Source organism: Dromaius novaehollandiae, chromosome 1, assembly GCF_036370855.1.
Source record: "Dromaius novaehollandiae isolate bDroNov1 chromosome 1, bDroNov1.hap1, whole genome shotgun sequence".
In the NCBI taxonomy this organism is placed as follows: Eukaryota; Metazoa; Chordata; class Aves; order Casuariiformes; family Dromaiidae; genus Dromaius; species Dromaius novaehollandiae.
The window spans coordinates 93208395-93225320 of NC_088098.1; the positions used below are offsets into that span (position 1 = coordinate 93208395).

General features: G+C 39.6%; 1 protein-coding gene across 18 annotated transcripts in view; it reads left to right on the forward strand.

Annotated features, from left to right (window-relative positions):
* Nucleotides 1-16926, forward strand: part of ZBTB20 (zinc finger and BTB domain containing 20) — a 518459-nt gene that overhangs the window by 340602 nt on the left and 160931 nt on the right. The window contains exon 6 of one of the 18 annotated variants that reach the window (XR_010391607.1): nucleotides 9053-9174. The exons of the other annotated variants lie outside the window; for them this stretch is intronic. The gene's annotated coding sequence lies outside the window, so the exon portion shown is untranslated. Of the gene's footprint in view, nucleotides 1-9052; nucleotides 9175-16926 lie in introns of those variants that run through there. 18 annotated transcript variants of the gene reach the window in all.

Sequence of the window (16926 nt, forward strand, 5' to 3'; positions counted from 1 at the left end):
GCAGATATGGTCTGCTAAATTCTTCCTCTGAAAGACAGGAAATAAAAAGAGTACAGTGGGAGGAAAGCAGGATAGTTTTAAATTTAAGGAAAGGCATACTGTGATGTAACTTCCATAGATGGAGCTTTTTCTTTTTCTTCCTCCAAGAACCTGAAATGTATCTGAATGTCACCTGCACATAGTTAAGGTGTATAAATAGATCCTGTGGTGTGTGTGTGTGGTGTGTGGCTGACCTGTTTTTAGCCTTCATCTATCTCTTTATATCGGTGAAAATGAATCTTCAGTCACACTTAGTGGTGCCTAAGGAGAGGGAATAAATCTGAAATATCATAAGCTAGAAATTGAAAATACGTCCTGAAGAGGCTTGAAAGACAGTGCCAGTTTCTCCTCTTGAACAAGTTTTTTGCTGCTCTGTGTTTAGTTTATATTCAAACAGTGTTGTTTCTTTGACCTTTTCAGCTGCAGCCTCTTTGCTGAGTGTCAAAAGAGGGGAAATGCAGCTCTCTGTCTTATGTGGGGGAGATTTATCTTTGAGCACAGGCCTGAGACAACAGTCCTGCTGAGGAGTCACCATTAGGAACCACTTCCAGTCACTAGTGACCTAGTGAAAAGTCTGTGTGGTTCATTATCATCATGCAGAACCATTTCATTTGCTGGCAGTTTAACGATTCAGTAAGAGAGTTGTGCAATAAGCTTGAAAACTGAAGAAAGGTATTAGTTTATCTATAGTTTCATTTTTTCAAACACTGGTCAACTTTTTGTACTGTTTCACCTATCTTTCCAACTAAGAAGGCAGAAACAGTGCCGGAGAAAGCAGAATTTCTAAATTAGCCTTCCAAGAAAACTATAGATCTATTAATTCCTAAGTGAAATCAAGATTAATGGTGAAAGAGTTGAACAGAACTTAAAAATCAAAGATACTTTGGAAGATAACATCAAAGGCATATCAAAAATATGGTGGTCTTTTTGTAAGCTGCAAGCCCTGAAGAGATGGTGCCCCTAATAGAGCTGAGGGAGAAAGGATCAAAGCGATGATCACATGAGTCTTTAAAGTAGAAAGGATATCTGGAGTGAATCTATGAAGAGACAGGTTTTGGATGAAACTTTCATAGCACTGGGATCGTTTATCAAGTTTTGAAGCCTGGGTGCACTACAAATGATCAGATTTCACTAGGTAAGAAGGGAAAGGATATTCGTTTCAAAATAGAAAAACTGAAGCCAATTGTTTTCTGGCTGTGGAATGTGGTAAGTGTACACAAAGAATATCCGTGTTGCCTACAAGTGTGTTAATGTGTACATATAGAGAGGTATACCTACATACACGCACACACTTATGCCCGAATTAATATATATTTTTTAATGCATATTGTAGGATCGTTAGCCATGCACTCTTTCCTCAAGAGGCATATATCCTGACAAAACAAAAGATATTCATGGCATTTTGTTGAGCATGTGATTTTTGTATTTTCATTTCGTAAAGTTATGAGGAGAGAAGAAATGGAGTTAGGGCTTTTCTGTTATCGTCTCTTGCATTTCTGAATTACTCTGATTTTTCCTCAGAACCAGCTGCTTAAGTATATCTCATCAAATGGCTGGGCTTGTTCAAATCCGCTACCCTTATGTCTGAGATAAATAAAATCAGTACAGTGTGTAGTTCTCTAATACGAGTTCCTTTGTATGGGGGTGGGGATGGGAATGGAAATACTGACTTATAATTCAGTGTGTGTAAGCCTTTCACAATGGGTATACAAGCTCAGTGAAAAAAAGAAGCTATTTCTTCTTTTGGCAATGGTATACATGGTTCCTCTACAGAGTTTTATGCTATGCCTGAGGGTCATTTCTCTTTTAGAGAAGCACTGACAGCTGTGATGAATGGCATTACCTGGGAAGAGGGAATATCTAGATGTTTAAACAGATCAAGTTTCTTCTTATAGAACAGTAAACATTAGGTCACAAATCAGACTGTTCTACTTTCATGGGCAATCAGGATCAATTCTACTCTACTTAAATGTGAACTCAAAAGACTTAAGTGTAGCTGCACGCTGACATTAACAGAGGAGGGCAGTTTATAACCTGTGTACGTTGTCACAGCTATCCTTTTACATGGAGTCATGGATGAATGCTGTGTGCCCATGTTGAGTTGCCTCCTTGTCAGCAGGCGAGATTGCCCGTCCATCACTATTATCTACAACGAGGCTCATTACCTGCCAGCCAGTAAACATCTCACTCTCACCATCTGCAATGAATTACAAAGTGACTAGAAGAATCAGGATCAGTTTGCCTTGCAGAATGATTGTCAAGTTCATTTTCATCTTTGGAGGCCCTTTGGTAGTGGAAAAGATGGTGACTTGGATGGGAAAAAGGATGATGTCCATTACCCTCAGGCATACAAGCTGACTGACGCTACTCTTACATACTTTCCCATTTTACCAAGTGCAGGTGCCTTGAAATTTTCACAGCAGGCAGGTAAAATAATTCTTTCTATTCTCTACTGGCTGTACCATTTGTGTTATATAGTGGTGCCATTTTCACATGAATGGACAATGTGTTGTCTCATCCAGGAAAGATATTTTTACAAAAATATTACTTGTACACAGTACAAGGCATCTCCCATTGATGAAGTTGATATCCAGCCCATCATGATCCATTTAGAAAGGACGATAGTACATTGGAGCAATTTTTGCTCTTAACATGTTGCCAGCAGTGTTTTTTTAAGGTCTCCAGGTAGCTTGATGGTGATTATGAACCTTAACGTCACTGCATGGGCATACAACGAATCCGGGTATCCGCTTTAGGGCAGACAGAATCTGTTTTGTATGCCTTTTATTAAAAGATGTGTAACAGGAGGGGCAAATCAAAAATGTGTCAAAAGTATGGAAAAGGGTCTGTTGGTGATGGACAGGCAGATTAGATGTCCTGCTGATGTTGGTAGGAAGGAAGGGAGAGGGCTGAGAGCATGAGCAGACAACGCTCATTGCTACAGCTTTTCCCTTTGGCCTTCAGAACCCATGAGCACAGCGCAGAGCCTGGCCCTGCGTTTGGATGTCTGTCCTCTCTCTTTGGCCTCTCTCCCAGCAAAATGCAGTGTTAAAAAAATAAATAAAAAATGGAGTGATATGTGTTTGGTATGTCAGCCAATGGCCACATGTGCAGTGAGGAAATTTTCTCTGAGAGCTCCCAAAGCTCATAATCATTGTGCAAGACATAATTATACTCTTTAGAAATCCAGATCAGTCCACAGTAAAGGGAGGATGGGCAGGAGTGTCACAGACGGATTTTAACAAGTGTATGCGTCTCCTTTTTGCCACAATTTAGGTCTTAAGTGCACTTGGCGAAGTCTCTTTTCTGCCTGCCTGCCGCAGGCGCATAGGGAGAGACCACACTCACTCCCCGTCCTTGCACCTGCTTTGGGAAGGGGCTCCCAGATGCTTGCCTCAGGGTGCCAGCAGGAATGGGGAGGGAGGGAAGAGGAAGAGGCTTCCATTGCCGTTAAACAGACAGCCGTCCCTCTCGGGGGTCATGAAGTGCTGGTGGGCACAATCTCTCCAGGCCTTTGGAGCTGAGCAAGTGCTAATGACAGTGTTATACCTGATCCCAGTCAGATAAATCACTGAGGTTTGGAGGAGAAAGCTTCCCCGCACCCTTTCTTCACACTAATAATGCTTCAGGAATAGCTAGTATCTAGCCGCCTGTAAGAGAAGAGCTTTATGCTGGTGCTTTGGAGAGGGAAATCAAATTAAGGTGGAGAGCAACACTGTCTTCAAGCTATGTTTTTAACCATTTGCTTATCTGATGTGATCTTTATTCTTATGTTTGTCCTGTATTATGTTTGTCACAGGAAACTATTGTATCCTTTGAGCTCCTAAACATTGTTTGTTAAAGATTTTCTGCAGACTGATTTTTCATAAAACAGGGCTTCAGAACAGCCTGCCGTCGTGATTGTTGGTGATACACAGACATCTGAATGACTAGGGACGTTTCGTAATTCTCAGATTTGCTATATTTTGAAACTGGAACAAATGCTTTAAAAGTAAATGAACATACCCTCTGAAACCTTGAAGTGAATGCAGATTTTTGCCCAGGGCAAGTAATTTGTCTGGAGTTTCACAGGCTTCCTGGCTTTCTACAGAAACAGAATAGATTGCAGTAACTTCTTGAGGAGAAGTTGTAGCATGCAGATATTATCAGCTACTTAGAACCACATAGGGGATTGCTGCGTGTTAGACAGGACAGCCTCGCTAGATCTTACCTCGATATTCAGGATGAGATGCGAATGTCAGCCATATGGTAATGCTTTTTATGCTGCATTTGGCTAGAAGTGTATGCTGTTGTCCCTTTTCTTTTTCCGCTTCCAGAGACTCTACAATGGAGAGATCTAGTTGTTGGATGCCAAATTATCAAAAGCATTAAGGTGTTTAAAGATGTCACTGATTGCCTGAAGGTATTTTCAAAAGCTCCTTAACAGGTTAGGGCACTTAGGTTCCATTGAAAATGAATGGTTTTTAAAATTCCAGTTGCTGATAACTGTTATATTTGATTATAGCAGTTCCTCTAAAGATTTTTGTTACCACCTCCTAAACTTGACAGCTAACCCACCAGAGGAGCTTTATGTACTCTGTAGTCTTCCTCTGTGTGAAGAGGGAGGTGTGATATAACCCCAGTCTGCTGCTTTGAAATGAAAGTAAATAGCCCTTTCAGCAGCTTTGGTCTGAGCAGGAAGAAGGAATTAAGCTGTAATAAGAGAGAGAGATTTCCCAGGTCACCATGAAGGTGCTGAAGGAGCCTGGCACATTGAATAACTTACTCTAGAAACTGCCAAGGAAGAAGGTAGAATACAAGTATTGAGAAGAGAAAGTAAATAAGAGGGAACTAGAAAAATAGGAAATTTCAACTGCTTTCTTAAAGGACAGAGAAAAGCTTGTAGACAGAGCATTGCACTAAAAGTCACAACTCCACACACGCTGTCTTTACGCTGCGCTTACTAGGCAGGGAGGAAATGGAGTTGAAGAATGGCAGGCTTGTTGGACATCACATTTACACTGAAATACTGAACAGACAAATCAGCTGCAGTGTGTACTTCAACCATGCAATGGTAAGCATAGCTTGGCTTGATAAACAGCCTCTTGGAAGGAGATACCTACATCACCAGTTCAGGCATAGAGAAAAGCTAGTGACTGCTGCTCTCCTTTATATTATGTTTTGACTGCTATGTGCTTCTAGATAGTACATTTAGTAGCATTGAGAGAGCAAAGATGGCTCTAAGTATCAAACATGAAGGAAATGATAAAATATCAAGCTGCTGAAACAACATATTGACTAAGCAGAAAGGATGGCTGGTCACATTTTTAGGTGTTGTAAATCAGAATGATTATTCTGATCTTAGTTGAACCATGTTAAATTATATGAGCAAAATATCCAGCCCATTGTTTGTGATAAGAGCTTAAAGTCAATTCAAAAGAAATGTCACTGCTAGTTACAGGTCTCATTCTTTGGGGGTTTTGAATCATGAAACATCTGAAGGAAAGAAAAACCTGAGACAAAACTGAATCTACAAATTGCAAAGCCTCAGATATCCTTACTCTAGTGAATCAACCAAAAAGTACAGAGTTTCTCTAGCAAAGCAGCTGTGCCAAATAGCAATAGAACTATTGAAGTTGCAAATGGAGGAGTTCAACACACTTGACATTTTATAAGAATTTGGGAAATTTTATAATTGGGGACGTGTTTTGGAAGTGCTTTAGATGGCATGCTGTAAGAAGTACATAGAAGTTGCAGTAACGAATGTAGCATAGTTTAATAGGTATCTTTTTATTTAAGATATTTTCTAAAAGGACGAGATGAAAACCCATTGGAGTTAGTAGAGAAACTCCCAAGGAGTTCAGTGTGCCTTGAGTCAGATTATGAGTAATTCAGCACCCCTATAAATAATAATAATAAAAAAAGGTTTTGGAAACCTTTTAACTGGAAAAGTGTGGTCACAGCACAAGGATTGAATTATGATTCTTCCTAGACTTTGGTTCACAGAGTTAGTCCAGTCCTCTTGCAGCTCCGAATAAATATTTTCCAGAAAAAAAATGAGGGTGATATTCTGTAGTAGTGTATGGTGGAATGAATTATATGAGAAGTTTGTGAGATGTTGACAAAACACCTGCAAAAGACTGCTTGGATGTAGGATTTGAGGAGGACCTTGACTGAACTAAAGCTTTATTGGTTCAGTGTTTAAATAACTGTGGCACTGTTTGTAATTGCAACACTCATTAAGGCAATTGTGGATTATTTTTTTATTTACTTCCTTTCCTGTTGTGTAATGTACTGAATTTGGCAGAATGTGTAAAGAAATGATGGTCCAATGTCCTTAATAGCATCTTTGTTTTTAAGACTGAGATGGGACAAGGATCTGGTGATGTGATCTTCCTGTCTGTTCCTCATTCAAATCTCCCCTTGACTTCACTAGCTATGTATCATAAATATGAACTGTGAAACTGAGCTCTGATTTCTTTTCACCTACAATTTCACAATTTAAACAACTGGTTCTAGTTCCTTAGAACTGGGAATTTGTTTGATTTCCTTTGTTTATTTTGGTGGAAAAGTTTGTAAAATCCAGGCAGTTGAAGAAGAATCAACATGTTTGTCACTTGCCAAAGCCTCCTCAATCATCTCCTTAGGACATGGAGAGCTATATTTCAGTTAAAGTATTGCACTTTACACCTGAACCAAAAGGGTCATGCTAAGGTATGGAAGTGGTTAGATTTCAAGGCAGAATCAGCAGTAGTTTTGAAGCTTTTCTTGTCATATTTCTACCTTCCTATCTTGAACTGAAGTGAAGTAAGATTAGTTCTTCTCCTAAGATTTCTGCATCATACTATATTTTTCAAGAACAGTTGTTGGAGGAAAATGTTAGCAGTGTCTTGATGGCACTAGAGAACAGGCACCTTCTGGTTGTTTACAGTGGAAATCTGTATCCAATTTAAAATGATTCTACCCTTTCTGTAAAAGGCTTTTGAGACTGCATCTGCCTGGATACAAACAGGGACTTGTGACTGCGTCCTAGATGATAAAGTTTAAATATGAAATAACAGAGTTAAGTTATTTGAAAGTAGCACCTCTCTGAATCTAGTAGGGATAGCTGGGCAGCCTTCATCATCCAGGAATATTTCCGAGTGTCTTACAGCAAACATGTACCCTCCAAAAGCTGCCTTCTTTCATGCTGAAGCCAGGTAATTACAACCTTCCCGATCTTTCTGTTTGCCACCTATCGAATGTGCATTCTGTTGGCTGTACAGTTCCAGGCTCAAGTATATGATGTCTACAGATACTACAGATACTGCAGATATGTAAATATATCCCACAATGACTAAGACAGCAGTTGAGTTATAGGGTTGCAGCACAAGGAGTCGTCACTGGGAAGGCAAAAGCTGGGTGCTTGAATGTGTAGATTGGTCTTGTTTGAGCATCAGAGGTTTTAGTAGAGAAAGAAGGTAGAGTCTGAGTCTCATCATCATTTCAATAGGAGATTACCAGGGCAGGTAATAGTAGTAATATGTGTATCTTTGGTGCATCATTATTGCTTGCAGGCATTGGATAAGACTGCTGCTGATAAAGAAGGAGAAGTTTTCCCTCAGTTTAAAATGTGGCCATCCTGCTTTGGGATCCTGAGGTCCTTCACTGAATTTAGTGATGAAATGGATTCCTCAGAAAAAAGGACAAAACTTCATTTGACATTTACTCACTTGATTACTTTTCTGCATTTTGTGCAGGCCACATCAGACTTTTCAAATTTTATTTGTTCTTGCCAGACTGCATTTATTCATTAGCTGTATTTGTTGTAGTTATGGTTGAGACGGCACTTTTATTGTAAGCCCCATATCTTTGGTGGTTTATAACTTTCTGAAACAATTACCTTTTTGGCTGAAATTTCTCAAGCTCGTTCTAAGCTCAGAGGTGAATAATGTTTCAGTAAGTCTGAAAAAAAAAATCCATTAAGCCATTTATGAGGACTAGACGTTCCAATAAACATAGGCGCATTTATTTTTTGATGACCTACTTATTCCAATAAAGTACATTGTTATTCTGTTTTCTCCTGCTTTAAATTATATTGTCTTTTAAAAAAAACGAGGACATTTTATACTGGATTTTCAGATGGGCTTCAACTGAGGTTTGTTCCCATGCATCTTGGCGCAGACAGGCACACTTGTTTGCTACCCTTAGCTCAAAACCAGGACTGTTTATGGGTGCAAAAGCTCTTGTTGTGCAGTATCTTGTTCTCTGCAGGAAAACAGCACCTCAATCCCATGTGGTTACAGTGGACTGTTGGCAGAGTGCGTGTGCAAGTGTGATTCTGCAATGCAAGGTTTGATAGACAAAATGGGGTCATCTTTGGAATGTAAATCCTTAGTTGTGCAACGATGTTAATTAAATGTGAAGATTCAGATATTACTTGTCCAAAAGTTCAATAAATATACTTCTACTCCCTTGCAAGTATATGATACAATTTTTCACGGCACTGTCCTGGACAACATGTAACAATCTGACAAATGATGATGTCTAGTGCAGTTTGAAAGGCAGCGCAATTCTTTTTTTGTTTGCGTTGAACTTCCACCTAGACCGTATAATTAAACTGAACTGTGCTTTCTCTCATGTCTAAAATGTTCTCTTGAACACACATGTAGTGTTTTGTATTGTATACCTTGTGTATTCTATACATCATGATGAAGTTCTAGCATCTATGCACACCCATGTGGAGTCTGCTTCTGCCTTTCTTATGCTCACATAATGCTAAATTAACTCTATTTAATAAAATAAAGATGCTTTAAGTGTATGCCAGTAACTGAGAGCAGAATCTGCCCCAATATGACAGGATTAAATGTACTGTATGAACTTTGGTTTTGAACTTGGTGACCTTTACACAATTAAAATCTCAACTTTTAACATAGCATTAACCTAGCTTTTCATTTAATTATACATATTTGGTTAAAAGCTCTAAAAAATGTTAATATTTTAAGTCTCTTCTGCTGTTTGTAATTGAACTTTTTTGTGTGATTGTTTTCTGTAGTAATCAAGAGGACATGAGCGTGGACAGGAAATGAATCTGGAACTCTAGAGATTGATATTAATCTGCTAATGTCCTGTCCTGATGTTCTCAGGAATCCTTTCTTCTCTAACACATTATGGTACTTTAGTAATCAGCAATTAGGGTAAGGTTTTCTCATGGCTGAACTATATCCTCATATGTCTTTCATTTTCTGATTGCTATGGGAATGATGGCTATTCTCCCTATGGAGTCAGAGCAAAATGTAATGTTTCTTCACCAGTAGCCGTACTGCTTAGACAAATGCAGGGTTTGAGGCTTAGCATGTTATCAAGAAGGAGATTTGTGGGTTAGCATTCTGGATTTTAACCTCCGGTTGTGTTTCTCTATGGTATTTGCCATGCCTCCATGTTTTGAAATACTTAGTTTGATCCTTGTGCCAGCACTGCAGGAATAGGCACGTGCTCCGTAGTAGCGCTGCTTGGAGCCATCAGGCCCTGATCTGCAGGAGCGCTTAGGAGCCCTGGCCGTGGTGAAATCCGGGTCAGGAAGGACATTCTCTTCTTTGCTTGTGTAGTCCAGGCAAGGCATTTTTGCTGATCCGGTGTTGCAGTGTCAGGCAAAAAGTCAGGGTAACTATTTTACTGTATCCGGCAGCTGCAGTAATTCCCTTTATATTCACTACTCCCCAGCCCATCTATTCCCTTCAGCAAGGAAACTCGCCGTTGCCAGTCCGCAGACTGACTGATGCCACCGCAGAAATTGTTGTGGCCCTAGGACTCCAGTAGAGTCCATTGCTATTGCTTCAGCCTGTATGTGTAGGATTTAGCCAGGACATCTTGTATACACAGCTCACTAAGTCATGCTACTTCTGCCCTGGCATTTCCTCTTCTTGCCAACTCCCCACGTGGTCTCGAAACAGTATATCTCTGCGACGAGCAGGAAGTGCAAAGCCATCTCCGTGTATACTCCTCTGCATAACAAAACTGAACTGCTTTTTATTGCTTATAGGATGTATGCAGAACTAAGTGAGAATGAGATTTTTCATGTTTTCACAATTGTGGGATTGTGTTGGTTCTCTTTTTTTCCCCCTTTCTGGCATAAGTGTCCATGGTTTAGCTCCAAAAAATTAATTGATAGTTCATTAAAACCTTACTACACTTGTTCTGACTTCTATTTTTATTTTTATTTTCAATTGTGCAATTTAATCTGAATTAAAAAAAACCTCTAAAAGATGCAATATTGAGATGTAATATTGACTTTATTATAGCAGTTCATTCCATTTTTTCCTAAACAAAATTTCATTGAAATTGTTGTATTTTCAATGTTTCACTTTTGATAAATCAGCATCTTCCAATGGCCATATGTCCTACTGGAAAATTCTCAAGTAGTCCTAGTCGTATGCACCCAGATGATATGCAATTTCATGATATGTTCTATCGTAGGGTATTTAGTACAAAAAGGGGAAAATAAGAAGATGATAGCAGAAATGATAGTGAGGCCTGTGCTTGCCCTTCAAAATAACCAGTTTTGAGTCCAGTCATGACTTTTAACTTTAACTTAAGCAATTCATAGTTTATAACGTAGAATAATATTCCTCAAGTGAGAGTTGTCTCCAATTGGGTTGTGTCCTTTGGAGCCTGTTTGTTCCAATGAAAAATTCCTAGATTATCTGCACTCTTGGCTGGCCAATTATTTGTTAGTGTTTTGCATGATATTTTGGTAATTGAGGTTACGCTGTTCTTAGCAGATGCAGTGGATGATATAGTTGGTTTGAGTAGAACAGGTTGACACAGTTTAACTTAGCAGAGAATCTGAGGAGAAAAAGGGTCAATGGTCAGTGTGCGCAAGACACTTCTGCAAGGTCTGTGTGAAATGCCACAGTCCCTTCCCCCTCCGGTACTACAAGTTTTGATTTAGGTCTTAGTTGAGAGCTGAGTTCAATTAACTGTTCTGTCATCTTTCTCCTGCTTTAAATCAGTAGGAATAAAGGTTTCTTTTTGGATCCTAACTCCTGTTTTGATGCTGAACCTCCGTAGTAGTTACTAGGAGATGGGAGTCAAATGACCGTTTTAGACCTCAGCCTTAGTTTTTCTGTGCCACCATTTCCCACCAGTGCATACATCTTTCTGATTTATAAAGGGTGCTTTAGAGATGACTGTGGCAAAAATGGCCAAGTGCTCAGTGTGGACCGTACAAGTCCCCAAAAAGAGAATAAGCCCTGAATCTTGGGGGAAAGTGAACCAAACCAGCCCAGGTTTCTCTGTCTATACAAGTTCTGTTATGGTACTCAAGCTTAAGGGCAAGCTATTCACTACAGGTGAGCAGAAAACTCAAGAGTTTTGACTCATGAATGGAGACAGCATACACTGGTAAACAGTTATCTCCCCATCCCAAATCTGCAAACCTCTGAGCTTGTTGTGAAGCATCTCCTGAACCGTCACAGTTTATTACCCAACATTTTAAAGAAAACCATCACCAATTCTGATTTGCTTTATAGCCTTGGACTGCAAGCAGTAGCGTTTCGGAATCTACTTCATGGGTGTTTCAGCCATCATTGTGGCAGTGGTGGGATGGAGAGATGGGGTGGTAGCAGCATTAGGCATCCCAATATCTAGGACTGATTCTGGGTCCTACAGATTGCTTTTCTCTAGCTTTGAGGTCAGGTGCCATCTTCATCTGTGCTCCATCTGCTCAGCAGGAAGGCTGATCACAGCAAGAGGATGTCTGATGTACCTATTGCAGTGTATCTACCTTGCTGTTAGATTAAAAAAAGATGAAGGCTCTAAGGAGAACCGCAATGTGTATGCCTTCTTACAGGCTTTACACTGGAAATGTTTAAACTTTATGCTTCTATGGACAACAGGGGAATGGCAGCAAGCAAGACTTCTTTAAATTCCCTTCAGAGCCTTTTTTCTGTATCGATCCGGTTTTGCTTTTCCAAAGGATTCCTGGTTCTCAGAAATATGAACAGAAGACGTAAGAAACTTCACTACAGCACTATCATGCTGAGATATTGACTGTCTCAAGGCTGATGGTACTTCAGTTTTCCCCCCTCCTTGAACTGTGTCATAGGGATGCAGCTTTTTTTATTTATTTATTTTTTTTTTTGCCCATGCCATATTGTCATTTAAAAATAACAGTTCTTTTCACAACTGAAGGTATTCCCTGGTGGGAGGGAGGAAACTGAGGCAGGAAATGACTAGCTCATACAAGGGCGTGAGCATCAACCCAGAGAAAGGGATCCTGGATTGAATGCTGGCTTCTTGAAATCAAAGGCAAAGCTGACTTTGATGGGACCAGACTTTCCTGGATAGCTCCAGACTCTTCATCTGTTTTCTGTCCATTTAACTTTCCTCCAAGTACTTTCAGCTGAAGGACTAGGAGGATCAGTTTTACTACATATACAGTATGGTAGGAATGCCTTTGAATGTTTGAATGAAAAACTGGGCTAGAAGTTACTTAAGGACTGTCTTGGATATAGTATTTTGGCACTTAAAGTTGTAGGCCTAGCAACATGTATTTTATATCAAAACAATGTTTTTTCAAAAATGCATTATATGTATCTAGTAATAACGAGTCCACTAATTCCATCAACATTTTTAAACTTCTAAAAAAGTTCAAGTTCCAAATATGCAACAACTCCCAAGGCAAAATCCCTGGTACTGTTGTTCGTTCCCAAACTGGAATGGTTGAAAGGTTAGTTACTGTGCTGTGTTCTCATTAGAAGATCAGATTGGTGTGCATTTTTTTCTAAGGCAGCTCACCCTTCCCTGTGACATAAAAGGACAGTTATATTTATACTGTAAATCACACTTGGAATAAATGTTTGCACTGGCCCTTAATTATTTCAGGGAGTTGAGATCAGGTAGGGCTTACATTTACACCCCAGCTTTAAAAGACCATAGAGTACTTACCAAAAACTGAACAATGTGTGTGTGCATTTTTGTGAGTTTCAGCCACAGTACGTTGCAGCCCACTGCTCAAACATCTGTTAAAGGAATGGGCCCATTAAAAGCACACAGTGTTGCTGTAGTGTGGCGATGCATGTTAATAGTCTCGTACTGTACTTTTTCATGCCTTATGAGCCCTGTGAAAATCAAGTTCTCCTCCAACTGCTGGGAAGTGCTCACCTAAAACTTACTTACCCTAGGGCTCACTGTGAGTCCATGCGAAAAAAAGGGATTCGTGCTCAGGAGTTCTTGCTTCTTAGCAGTGTCTTCTAAATAAGCCATGCAAAATCTCAGTTTTCTGTGGGGGGCAGGGGCTTGGGATTGTGGCGGAATTTTTTTGATGAAGGGTTTAAAATATCTTCTCTCTGTTCACCGTTGCTCATCCCTGAACTGTCAGGCAAACAAGTGCTGCTAGATAACCATAGCAGGATAACTGCTCCAGTGTAACTATTCACCTTAGCACTGGTAGAATTTCATGATAATTTTGCAAAGCCTCACTGGCCCCTTGACCACAATTCCTTTAGAGAGATAGCTGTAACTAAAGTGCCTGGGCATTCTATTGCAAATCATCATGTTTTCACAAGCATTTACAGATTTGAGTCACAACTTTCCATTTCTGGCAGCAAATACCAATGTGAGGCTGGAATAACTGGTGAGGTATCACTCCCTTGATCAGGTTACGTTTTTTTCTTTGTGTGTTGCTCCAGCTGGCAATTAGTCATTTTCCAAGCACAGTCCTGCTCTTCCACACAGAAAGACACTTCTGCACATGCATAAAAGGTGAACTGAAGCTAGGAGATGGTTTATTACTATAAATAAATCAAATACTGTTGTTTTATTACTATGGTATTGTTTTTTAAACAAGTGTGGCTTTCATTCTATTTTTACTGGGGAGGGTAATTTCTGAAATTTAAAATCTAGAAGCTCAGACCACATGGTGGCTCTTCCCATGTCATTATGATAAGGTGCTAGGTACCCACAAGTCCCTTGGAAGCTGATAGAAACCAAGAACTTTAGAATCTTCTAGAATTAGTGAATTAAGACCTTTCCAACCAAGTTCTGTCTAAAGCTACACAAAACATAGGGTTTATACAATTGTAAATGTAAATGAAGGCACATTCCAGCCTCTTGTCTTGCTCATATTGCTGTAACTAGTCATATACTGTAGCTTTTAATGTCCCAGTTCTCTTTTGATATCAAATCACATGGATACTTGATCTGATGCACAGTGTTTATAGAAGGTTACAAATGACTTCAGTAGATAGTGATTTATCGTAGCATGTGTTTCCTGCTGGGGGAAAACCTTGAGAAGGGGTTATTTTAGTACTGGTGGAGTTGTTACATTGCTGCTTTCCCTAGGAATTCTCATTCCATTTTAAAGATTCAGCTAGAATCAGTGGCCAGAATCAGATGCAAGTACTATTTTTGCAGTCCTGATAAACTGCTCACTCTGGGTATGATGGTGACATATCACTTAGTAATTCCTAGATTAAAGCTATGAGTACAAAGGGATAGTTACGTTTAAATGGGGCCCTCCTAAGCCTGAATTGCAGGCTACTTAAAATTGAGGCCTTCCAGCAAACTCTTAATGCAATCTTTGCTTGCAGGAAAATGAGACTAAAAGCTTCAAGCCATTTGCAAACTACTGGCAGTGCAAGGCAGTGATTTCAGTGCTGTTGCAGGAGGCAGCTCTTCGGAACCCAAAGCTTTGGATCCTCAAATTCAGGAACCTTAACCTAAAAAAGGAGTGTCAAGAATGGTGCTGTGTGTGCATGTATAAATATCCTACCAATCCCATTGTAATGAGGCATACCAGAAGGGATTTCTAAACTCTCTCATCCCAGATGGGCAAATTCTTTCTAAGTTACATCCATGCTGCTTCACTGAAGGCAGTGGAATAGAGCAAGAATCATCAATGGCATGCTTTCTAGGCCACAAGGCTATAGAAGTGTGACTGGGAGAAACATCTAAAGATGTCTGGATTGCGCAGGAGGAAAAATTTAGGCCTTCAAATGCAGATAGTTTATTGTGGCCTTACTGTAACTTTTCTCATATCATGAGGGATTTTTTATCTTCCGCTGACTACATAGTCCTGGGACTTGCCTTCAGGCCATGATTTATTTTTCCAGTTAAGTCACTGTTCATCATTGTGAACTGAGATTATTTTTCGGTGTAAATTTGACAAAGATGTGTTGTTGAACTTGCACACATTTTTAATTTAAAAAAAGCAACAAAAAACCCTTTGCCCGCCTATAATTATGATACTAAGTAATTATAAGTCTTTACCCTTTGGTCCTCACAGCATTCTTGTCAGATTAGTACAGAGGTAGGCTTAAATCAGAACTCCGGCTCTGAATCACCCAACCTACTATTTTACTTTAAAGGCTGTTTAAATCTGAATTCAGACACAATCTCATCTGAACACCAGGAAGTTAACACAGAAACCTTCCAGGAGAGCAAGGCCATACAGTCACCAGATGCAGAAATAATTCTGTTGTTACTGCTAAAGCTGAAATCCTAAAGGAACAAAACTTCATTGGGGAGCCTGGGAAAGGATTAAAAAAAAAGGGGGAGGGGGCTGTTAGTTGACCTCAACAGATGTCAAGTGAGGGAATGCTCTTGACTCTTAAGAAAGCTTGGAAAATTATTTGGGCAATTTGAGAGCGGGAGAGCTGGCCTTCCTGACCACCCAAAATCTGGCATGAAGAGAGGAGCAGGTGCACCTGAATACATCAGAGGATATTCCATTTTGCCTTTGGAGAATTTCGAATGGACAGGTACGAGGAGGGTAGGTAGCAAGGCCCGAATCTTCACGGAAGGCAGGTTATATAAAGTAGTGGGGCTGTAACCTCCTGGGGCTGGAGTATCAGGAGGCTTTTCAGAGGGGAAGAAAACACATTGTGTTCAAAGAGGTCCAGGGGATTCTCACCAGGAAAGCAGTTTGGAAGTCTGAGAACTTCATTTTTGACTCTTCAGTTGCAGCAAAGCTTGTTGAGTGTTTGATGCTTTCTCTTATAATTGAAAATTTCTTATGCTCAATTGAAATGTAATGATATTCCCCTAGCTAAAGCAAAAACTGATACTTATTAGAGGGAAAAGAACTATCCGAAAGCTGGGCAGGTACACGAATATTTAATTCTTTCACATTTTTCTGTATTGATGTTATTTAACACTGTTTTTGCTTAACACTCAATTCATCTCTTTGTCCTAGTTTACAGTGTATATTTTTCTACTAACCCCAGAAGCTCCTTAACTCTTGATGTTTCTTGTTTGAGAGTTTCTGTGGATGTATTTCTCTCTGTCTTTACCCTCACCCTTTGCTTTCCCTTCCCTTCCCCTTCTGCGTCCACTTTCCTACATACAAGTTCATAAATTTTCCTATCAGTAAGGAAACTCAGTTGTATTTGTCTCAAATTTTGAGGTCTACTGAAAGGGGGCAGGGGTATAAACTAGATTAGAGTGAGTCATCTTTCCTGGCTTCCTGAAAGCTGGAATGAACTTCAAAGAGAGTCTGAATTTGGGGGCAGTTGCACAGATGAATCCCAAACCTTTGTAAGTCCTTCCCTTTCCTCCTCCTCCCTCCTTATGTAGTCCTAACAGATTTGGCAATTTCAGTTGAGCACGTCTGTGCAGTTTTTTTAAATCCATTACATAAGTTTGTTAGTTTAAGACACTCTTTTTCAACATATGAGCCTAAAATGGCTTTGATTTAAAAATGGAACTTGGCAGGGAATTTGTTCATATGGTAAGATTTTTTTTTTAGTTTAGTTTCGTTTATAATATGTTTTAATCATTTTTGGTGTTTTCAAAACAAATGGTGAAATATGTTTTTTTCCTTCTATTTTTGGCTACCCTCCTCTGAAAGGCCTTACTTCTCCCTTGTGTGTTTAATTTGATGTTTTAAGAAACCTTTTTAAATAGAGGGGCCTTATGCTGCAAAATTCA